General features: G+C 48.6%; 1 protein-coding gene across 1 annotated transcript in view; it reads right to left on the bottom strand.

The window, feature by feature from the left end:
• Nucleotides 1-936, bottom strand: part of Usp44 (ubiquitin specific peptidase 44) — a 27,876-nt gene extending 26,940 nt beyond the window's left edge. The window contains exon 1 of the mRNA XM_004623909.2: nt 865-936. The gene's annotated coding sequence lies outside the window, so the exon portion shown is untranslated. The remainder of the gene's footprint in view (nt 1-864) is intronic.
• Nucleotides 937-6,536: the final 5,600 nt, after the last annotated feature.

A 6,536-nucleotide genomic window follows, 5' to 3' on the forward strand; every position in this document is an offset into this window, starting at 1 on the left:
GCCCGCGCCCTCGCGCTCCCCAGCCTTGGAGGCGCCCGCGGGGAGCCGGGGGGAGCACGCTCCGCAGCCGCCGCGCCCGCGCGCCCTGCCTTCGGTGTGGGCCGCGAGCTCTTCCGCCAGGCGGGCTTCCAGCCTGGAGCGGCCGTTGGCTCGGAAGACAGGGTCCCGCTCCGAAGTCCAGGCTGGGCCGCCGCGGCTTCGGGTTCGCAGCGGTTCTCCTGCCTCGGCCTCCCGAGGGCGGGATTCCGAGCGCGCGCGCCAGCTCGGCGTTCGGCCTGGTGCACGAGATCGCTCGCACTGCGGTGCGGCGGCGCGCGCCCCTTCAGTTTTCTTTAAAATCTGCGCGTGGCCACCGCACGGAAATCCTGCCCGCGGGGCCAGCGGCCTGGGAGACGAGAAACGGCGGCCGGGAGGCCGAGGCGGGCGCGATGCTTGGCCCAGGGCTTCGCGGCGAGCCCGGGCAGCGCAGCGGGACCCGCGTCTGAGGTCTCTGTGCGCGGGGCCGGGGACACGGCGCAGCCGCCCGCCCGCCTGGCGAGTGCAGGGCGCTCGGTTGGAGTCCCAGCATTAAATAAATAAATAAGTAAATAAAATATCTCTGTCCATTGCTTTCTAATTTGGAATTGCCAGTTTAGGGTAGCGAAGTCGGTACCTTAACGACACGAAAGTAAAGTCGGTCGTGGTAGCGCGCACCTGTAATCTCAGCGCCTGGGAGCCTGAGGCAGGAGGACCGCCTGCAGTTGGAGGAGCAAGACGCTGAGCCAAAAACCGACCAAACAAACGAAAGAGACGACGGTGGTCGGGGTGGATGCTAGAGGCGCGGCAGCCGTCGGTCGGGGCTCCTCGCCCCGGGGCGTCCCTTACCGGGTGGCCTGGCCCCGGCCACCAGGTGTCCGAGGAGGAACGCTGGCCCGGGCAGACGCACGGCGGGCCTGGCGTGGGGTGGGCACGAGAGCCAGGAGGTCGGGTAGCTGCCGTTTGCAAAGCTGCCGGTTAGGACGTGGAAGTCGCAAGGGCGGAGCGCGGCGCTCCCGGAGTAAGAACGACCAGGCGCGCGCGGAGCTCGCACCGGAGTTCTCGGAGGGTTTGAGGGCGCAGCAGTTCCCTGTCCCCGCGGACCGCGCACCCGAATGCAAAAGGCGCCCTTCGAGCTCGCCCGCCCGCCGCCGGTCTGCCTCGGTCTCGCCTGCTCCCCGCCTCCTCTCCGTCTCTGTCTTGGTCTCTCTCTCCTCCGTCTGTCTCCTTCCCCTCTCAGTAACGGTTGTCCCCAAGTTTACCTTCCAGATCTTGGAGCCCACCTTGCCCAGCCCGCGCTGGCCCGCCGAGGGCGTCCCCGCCAGGCTTCGCACACCGGGTCCGGCAGCTCTTTGTCTCCGCAGGGAGAGTCACCCGGCTTCGCAGCTGCAGCCCTCCGACCCCCTCCGGTCTCCCCCCGGGAGACGGCTTTCCGACCCACGCCCCTCCCGGCAGCGCATTCTTATGCAGCCCCCCTTTTGTTCTGAGTTCCGAGCCGGGTGCCCTGTTTGCCTCGTAACCTCTCCGGGGGCTCAGCCAGCCCGAGCACAGGCTGTAAACACCGCGGAGGCCCCGGAATCCGTACCTGGAGGAGTCCCCAGCGCCGCCCCGAGCTGTGGAAGTGGCGCGTAGCAAGTTTCTCTTGCTTCCCCAGCTCCCAAATGGAGAGAAATGACAATCTGCTTTTCTCCGAAAGTAGTCAAGGTTTTAATGATTCTGCTAGCTAGTTAGTATGCAACTACAGACTTGTGACCCACAGTGCAGACTGGCTTATTCCTTCTTGGTTGTGGTGCTAAGCACTGAAGCCAGGGTCTGCACCAAGCTGTGTCCCTTTCTTTTCCTACTCTTTCCGTGCGCACGCCTGTGTGTGTGTAAGCGCGCGCTAGTGATTAAACCCCGGGGCTCCCACGTGCTAGACAAGAGCTCTACCACTGAGCTCCACCTCCACACAATTTAAAAAGTGTTTTTGGTGCAGTCATTCATACAGTTGAAATATCTTTGGAATTGGAATTGCATTTTTAAATTTCATTTATTATTTTACAATTTTATTTTATTTTTAAAGTTTTTTGTTTGGAATTGGAATTGTAGTCTAAGGAAGATTTAGTTTGTTAAATTTCACTGTAAGTACTTAGAAGTACTTTCTTTGAAAGGTTCCTTCTGTGATAACGTCCCAAGCGCACACCAGGGGCGCGGCTGCGCGTTGGCCGAGCGTTTCAGGAACTCGCAGCCCCGGGAAGAGCTTTTTGAAAGAGGAGGGAACCTGTGGCAAACACGGAACAAAGCAGGAGGGCACTTAAAAGGAGCAGCAGAGATGCTGCAGGACCTTGGAGAGGGAATAGGGGCGGGAGGGTCAGGATTTCCCTTTATTTTTTTTTAAATTTAATTAATTTATTTTTTAGGAGTAGACATTTTAAATGTAAGGCTTCTGGCAGCGGGAAGTGGAACCAAATGCAAGCTGAACAGACAGCGTCCAGGTCGGTTTGCAGGGCATAACACAGTTTTCATCATAAAGTCTCACAAATATGGATCTGTCAAATCTATGTTTATTCTTTAGATTTTCTTTCTTTCTTTCTTTCCTTCCTTCCTTCCTTCCTTCCTTCCTTCCTTCTTTTTTGTGGTACTGGGGGAAACGAACTCAGGACCTTGCACTTGCCAGGCACTTATTCCACTGAGCTCTCTCCACAGCCCCTTTAGAATATTTCTATTGATGAATTATTAATTTTAATATGAGTTTATTATGTTAAACAATGAGTGCTTAACGGGAAAAATTACAAAAAGAGTATTGCTTTTTTTTTTTTTTTTGGTGGAACCGGGGATTGAACTCAGACCCTTGCACTTGCCAGGGAAGTGCTTATTCTACTGAGCCATCTCCCCAGCCCCAAGAGTATTGCTTTTTTTTTTTTTTTGTCTTTTTGAAAAAAATCTTTTATTTATTTGGTACTGGGTCTCACTAAGCAGTGGGACATGGACTGGCACCTCATGTGGTCCTGGAGTTGAATCTGGTCCTTGTGCATGCCAGGCGGGTGCTTAGACCACCAAGCTATCTCCCCAGCCCCCCTTTTTTTTTTTGTCTTTTTGAGACAGTGTTTCACTATGTATTTCAGGCTGGCCTTGAACTCACATGGATCTTCTTGCCTTAGCCTCCTAAGTGGTGATTTACAGGCAAGCACCAGCACACCTGGCTAAGTATTACATTTTTAATATTTATTGACTGTTTATAAAACAGCATCACAGTTTTCAACATTAACTTGTTTTTGATATGCAAAGTCTAACAAACAATATCAGAAATAAATTCCTATATGAAATACAATGAAGGGCTGGGGAGATGGCTCAGTAGAATAAATGCTTCCCCTCGCAAGCGCAAGGGTCTGAGTTCAATCCCCGGTTGGGTGGGGGGGAGAGTTGTCTTCACACATGACAGCAGTACGTTCCATACACACATGTGGCTTACTCTGACAGCACATGTGGTTTACTTTGCTGGCCTTTTTGTAGGATACTTGACCTCTCAGTTGTCTTGCTTTTTTGTCAGGAGTTTTTTGTTTGTTTGTTTTTTAAATGTATTTGGTACAAGGTCTCACTCACTACACAGCTCAGATTCATAGTGATCCTCCTGTTTTCAGCTTCCTCAGTGCTGTGATTACAGGCGTGCACAACCACAAGTGGTCTAGGAGGTTCTTTTTTTTTTTTTTTTTTTTTTTTAAACAACCAGGGATTGAACTCAGGCCCTTGCGCTTGCCAGGGAAGTGCTTATTCTACTGAGCTATCTCCCCTCCCCATCCCCTTAGGAGGTTCTTCATATGTTATGAAATGTGTAGTTAACAAGAGCATAAAATACCAATAAAATAAAATATTAAATTCTTGATAAGTTGCCTGGCAAGCACAAAAGCCTGAGTTCAATCCCCAGTTCTTCAAAAAACAAACAAACAAACAAAACTATTCTGCCTCTTCCCCCCTCCTCCCAACCGTGGATTGAACTCAGGCCCTTGCGCTTGCCAGGAAGTACTTACTCCACTGAGCCATCTCCCTGGCCCCACTAGTCTGCCTTTGATGTTGTTACAGAAAGTTCCTATCTCAGGCTTTCATTTTGTTGAGGTTTCCCTATCAATATTTCCACTGTGGTGTTGCCATTAGCATATCTGTTTTGTTTTTCTTTCTTTTCTTTTGGCAGAACTGGGGATTGAACTCAGGCCCTTGCGCTTGCCAGGGAAGCGCTTATTCCACTGAGCCATCTCCCCAGCCCCATGTTTTTCTTATTCATACATGAGGCGAACGTAAATCTTTCTGAAATCCAAGGATTGTACTATACAGTTCTCCATTTTGCAATTGCAGCAATTCATTTGGAATGTCTGATTTGTTCCTGCATACAGTACCTGTGCTGGAGAACTTGTGCTCTGTAGACAAATGATGTAACATCAGTTGAAAAGGAGTAAACCAGTTGTTAAATGACACAATCTGATTACTTTGGGAGATGGGATCAACAGTTCTGTTTACAAAGTCATTCTTGGGCTGGGGTGATGGCTCAGTAGGATAAGTGCTTGCAAGTGTAGGATCCTGAGTTCAATCCCCGTTCTGCCAAAGAAACAAAACCAAACCAAACCCACAGTCCTTCTCTTTATTACTATACAAATAAGGACCTATGGGTGAGTTCCAGAATAAATGTATAAATGGAAAACACAATAAGTCTTTGTGCCTGCAAAGGAATATTTATACTATATTTTGACCCATCACTTTTTCATAGAAGTCTTTTACATTCCTCTGATAATCATGGGGAATCCTTACTAAGTATAGCAGACTTATGAATGTTTTCAGTTTAGCTAGCAAGGTGTCATAATAAACAGACTTTTTTTTTTTGGCGGAACCAGGGATTGAACTCAGGCCCTTGAGCTTGCCAGGGAAGCGCATATTCCACTGAGCCATCTCCCCAGCTCCCCCCACCTTTGAATATAGCTGTTGGTTCATACAGAACATTTTACTTGTATCTCAGCCATTATGTATTTCACAGCATCATATAGCATTCATCCATTATAGTTTCCAATATTGAACGGCAGGGCTGGCATTCTGTCCAGTATGTTTCATCCCTGTTAAGGGACCTAGTTCTAACATTGGGTCACTCCATTTGATTGTGTGACTATTTTGCAGCATTTCGGTTATCAAATATGTACCCACTGCTCTTCCTCTGAATCAAGTTTGCATTCTGTGTCTGAATTGGTTGATTCTTTTTTTTTTTTTTTTTTTTTTTTTTTGGTGGTACCAGGGATTGAACTCAGGACCCTGCGCTTGCCAGGCAAGTGCTTATTCTACTGAGCTATCTCCCCGGCCCTGTACTGGTTGACTCTTGCTCCATTTCCCTATCACAGGAACTTTGGCTCACAAGGCTAACATCAAAGCCATCACCATACACCCACACCCCTCTTCTCATATTCTTGGTTTTGGTTTTTTTTTTTGTTGTTGTTGTTTTTGGTGGAACCGAGGACTGAACTCAGACCCTTGCACTTGCCAGGCAAGCACTTATCCTACTGAGCCATCTCCCCCGCCTCTCTTCTCTTATTCTTGTAGGCAACTGATTTTATGATAGAAATATTACAGGCAGTCAGATAGAGCTAGGCCCTTGAAGGAGCCAGAGTGAAAGAGAGACAGGAGGTCTTGCAACTTTGGGGGACACAAGCACTTCCACTGTGAGCCAGACCCCAAGACAAAAGAGTAAACAAATGCAGCACATACCTCCCTGGAGCCGAACATCAGAGATTGATATTCTAAATAGGTAGCAATCCCCTTGAAAAAGCCAGGAAGAGCCTACCCCAGCCCCCTACTGGAAGAGCTCCTGTTATGTATTCATGCCTGCTTGCTACCTGACATGCTTTTCCATTTGATCCAGATTTAACCAATTTTACCTAAGCAGTTATGCTTATAATCTTGTGGGTTGACCATAGTTCTGTCCCACTTCATGCCCATCTTGGGCTTGCCTCTCCTTGTGGGTTTACTCTATAAAAATCCCTAGAAAAAGCAGGTTCCTGGCAACCCACTTGGGACCCTTTTTGCCTCTGTGAGACAGAAGCTTTCTCTCTCCCAATAAATATATCCTGCTCTTAACCTCCAGTGTTCCCAAAATTCATTCCTTGATTTTAGTTTTTATTTTATTTATTATTATTTATTTATTTATTTTTTGGGTGGAACCGGGAATTGAACTCAGGCCCTCGCACTTGCCAGGCAATCATTCTTTGATTTTAGAGCACACAAACTTGTACTAGACATCTAGCAGGTTGGGAGTGTCTTTCCCTGTATCATTATCCAAATGTGTATTTTACCCTAATAGAGCACCTGCATTATCCATGCATAAAAATCCAATGATTCACTTTTGATCTCCTTTAAAACTTGTAAATTTGGTTGTTCATGTGCCACTGTACTGAACTGAGCTACTTCTACCAGAAAAATCAAAAGAAAACTTTTTTTTGCGGTACTGGGGATTGAACTCAGGCCCTTGCACTTGCCAGGCAAGCACTTATTCTACTGAGCCACCTCCC

This window comes from Octodon degus, unplaced genomic scaffold (assembly GCF_000260255.1).
Source record: "Octodon degus isolate 3935 unplaced genomic scaffold, OctDeg1.0 scaffold00004, whole genome shotgun sequence".
Lineage (NCBI taxonomy): Eukaryota > Metazoa > Chordata > Mammalia > Rodentia > Octodontidae > Octodon > Octodon degus.